Here is a 3,966-nt window from a genome sequence, read left to right as displayed (position 1 = left end):
GGTGCTGGTCCAGCCGGAAGTGGCCTGTGGTCCTACTCAGGCCGTTTTTCTGCTTCCCTAACTCCATTATTATTATTATTATTATTATTGATAAAAAGAAGGTAAGCATCCTCTGGAATAACATGAAAATATTCCACATTCAGATTATGGACACAGAAGAATAACATAGCAAAAGCATAGAGAATATTTTTAGTAAAGCACGTAAGAAAACTCCCCAAATCTAGAGAAAAACATCTATCCAGGTATAAGAGGCCTACAGAATACCAAAAAGACAGGACCAAAAAAGGTAGTTAAAACATAAAAGAGTATGGGAAGCTACAAGAAGAAAAGTTGAGTTCCTTATAAAGATAGGCCCATGAGAATAGCACCTGATAATTCAATAGAAAATTTTAAAACAAAAGGGCCTGGAAAGATGTATTAAAATTTAAAGAAATAAAAACTTTCCATAACAAAAACAGATCAAAATAATTTATGGCCACCAAGCCAGAAATACAAGGAACACTGTAAATACTATATATACTATAATACTCCAGTCTGAAGACAAAGATGAACATACCCATGTTGTCACAGGGAATAAGTAATTCCAAACAGTTAATCAAAAGAAGTCTAAGAAAAACTATAAGAACAACAAAATAATGGGAACTGTATCACAATTCTATACATATAAGCACCAAACACAGGTACATCCAATTTCATGAAAGGACACATCTATATTTAAAACCACATACTCTCCCTGGTACAGTGATAGTGGGTGAGTTCAATACCACAATCTCAAATAGTCAGATTATCTGGACAAAAACTAAACAGGAAATTTGGGGCCAAATGACATTATAAATTTAAGTGTACCTAACAAATATATATAGAATGTTCCACTTAAACATTAAAGAACATAAAGTCTTCTCAGGATCCCATCAAACTTTCTCCAAAACCAGCCACATATAAGCCTAATCAAACACAAGCTAATAAGAACACAAAAAGTCTTAATATATACATGAAAATTGAAATAATATTTTTATATTCTATCTGGCCACAATAGAATAAATCTGGATAGCAACAGCAATAGAAACTAAAAAACATGTAGAAACTCATGGAGACTAGTAAATATAATGTAGAATGATAATTGAACCAAGAATGATATTTGAAAACTTTTAGAATTGAACAAAATGAAAATAAAGTATGCTAAGGACTATGGGACAAAACGAAGACAGTTCTAAGGAATGTTCATGGTACTAGAGGTTTACATAACATAAAGAGAAAGGTAAATATTAATAAATTAATGATATTCTCAAAGGCCTTAAAAAAACAAACAATACTCTTCCAAAATATACAGGAAGAGATTGAAAATTGAAGCTGAAATTAATGAAATAGAAATAAACAAAATACAGTGAATTCTTGAAAAGATAAATGATATTGACCAACCTATAGCAAAATTAATCAAAAGAAATTAAGAAATCGAATTAACAAAATTAGAGATGAAAGGGGAAACATTATAACATATACTGAGGAAATTTCAAGAATCAGGACATAAATCAAAAATTTATACCCAAAAATATTCTTGGAAAAATCTAAAAGAAATGGATGAATTTCTAGATGATTATGGCATGTAAATGTTAAATCAAGATGAAGAAAATAATATAAACATACTGGTAACAACCAATGAGATACAAACAGTAATTTTAACTTCTATTGAAAAAAAAAAAAGGAAAATTCTCAGGACAAAGGCGGAAAGCAGCCACATTCTTTGCCCAAATATCACAAGAATGGATTTTGCCTAGTTGCTAATGCTGTTTCCTTCTGAAACCAGCTGAGGTAGGCCTCCACAGTCCACATTGCTCTAGGAAGTGCTATATCATCTAAGCTTCTACTAGGACAGCCCATTAATCTCTGCTTACAGCAGTCAACCACTTTTCTAATTTAAAGTCCCAAAGTTGTCAACATTCCTCAAAAAACAAAAAGAAACAACTTCCCTCAAAATAACAATAAGAAACAATAGCACCAAAGCACAAACAAACAAATACAAAAACCCTGGTAAGGTTTTTGGTTTTGTTTTTTCAGCAATAGCTTGGCACCAACTTCTGTCTCAGATAATTTTCTATTACTGTGATAAAATACCATGACCAAAGCAACATAGAGAAGAAATTATTTAATTGGGCTTATAGTTTTAGAGGGGTAGAGTCCACAATGGCGGAACAAAGGCAGCAACAATAGCTGAGGGCTTTATATCTTGATCCATGAGCCCAAGGCAGAAAGAGATAGATAACTGGAAATAGCATGGGCTTTCAAAATCTCAAAGCCTGCTCCCCCCCAACCCCGAGACACATCTCCTGTAACAAGGTCGTACCTTCAAATCCTTATTAAATAGTCCCACTAACCGAGAATTAAATATTCAAACATATGAGGCTATCAGGCTCACTCTAATTCAAACCACCATAAGTATACACTGCTCTTAAGGAGGACCCAAAATCAAGTCCTACAACCTGTGTTGTAGTCTATTGGGTAGTTCACTACTATTTCTAATTCTAGCTCCAGGGGAGTTCAGCATCTCTGGCCTCCACAGGTACCTGTGTTCATATCCATATACTCATACCCACATACCCACATACCCACACATACCCATAATTAAAATTAAAACATGATTTTATTTTTGAAAGTTGAAGGTTGTAGTAGTAGAAGATAGAGAATGAATTAGAGCCAAAGGACTAGGGAATGGATTTGACCAAAAACACAATTGTATATATGCATGAAGTTCTAAACAATTTTAAAAATACTTAGATGCCTAATAGGCATCTAACTCCCCAACTATGTCATTTTGAGTAAAGACTAATTTTCACAATATGATCTTGTTTCACTTTCACCTATTGGAATAAACAAAGAAACATAGTTAGCTCTGGCAAAGTCTGCATTATTCTTCAAATTTTTCTAAATACATTCTCAGAAGTTTAGGCAGCCTGCCTCTTTGTCCCAGTCTTCTTCTGAAAATGTCCTAGTGGTGATTATATAGGGCCAGCTGTTTGCAGTGTCTTAACTGGAAGAATTTATACAACAAAATTTTCTTCATATAGCCTAATCTCTTATCTTCTGAACATTAAAACTATACTTAGTAATTTCCTTGTTTTTCTTTCACTGACTGGAACCAAGAGGAATATTTATTTATGCCATGGAAACACATCTTAACTGTTATTTTGGCTGACAGATCAGCTTTGTTTATGTGCTTGTATAACCTCCTATTCTGACAGCAGAACATGGAGGAGTTGCCTATGTGATGCCAGCGACAGACCCAGGAATGCTGTTATTACAAGAATGTGACATTGGTTGAGGGTTAATTTATTTTCATTTATTGACTAAGGAAAATTGATGTAATGTTGAAGCCTGCATATGACATGAGAAATCAATAGATAACACGCTGTGCTTATCTTCCAAAATGAATGACAACCCTTTCATCTAGAAATGGCGGCTTTAGGGTGCCAACAGTTTTCTGCCATGATCCCCACGTGGCTTACAAAGAGTGAGAAGGTTAATGATGTGTGCCTGTCCTGAGAGAGGCTGGTTAAACATGGCCAAACTGTAAACTGTTTCCTGGAAAAACCAGACTTACTAGATCACAGTTTGCAAAATCAACCATTGTGACTGTACATGTATGAAAGGAATCAAGTGGTGGACACCTTCCTTTACTGGAAATAGCTTTGAGTTTCCATTTCTGTTAATACATATTTTGACTTTAAAAGAGAGTAGAGTAATGTTCAATCTCTTAGCAGCTACATGAAAACCATAAAGGCACATTTCACTTCTTTGATACCATGATGCCATTTGGATGCTTCTGGGATATTTATGAGAAGTAACAACCTATTACTGAAAGTCCGATGTTGGTCTATGACTCAGCATGCTTGTAATTTACCCATGGCAGATTTCAGATCTCTATGCTAAGAATAGAAAAGAAGGCACAGCACACACTTTTTTTAAAAAAAA

This window comes from Mus caroli, chromosome 6 (genome assembly GCF_900094665.2).
Source record: "Mus caroli chromosome 6, CAROLI_EIJ_v1.1, whole genome shotgun sequence".
NCBI lineage: Eukaryota > Metazoa > Chordata > Mammalia > Rodentia > Muridae > Mus > Mus caroli.
The sequence above is the reverse complement of the archived record's forward strand: the minus strand, read 5'-3'. Positions refer to the sequence as shown.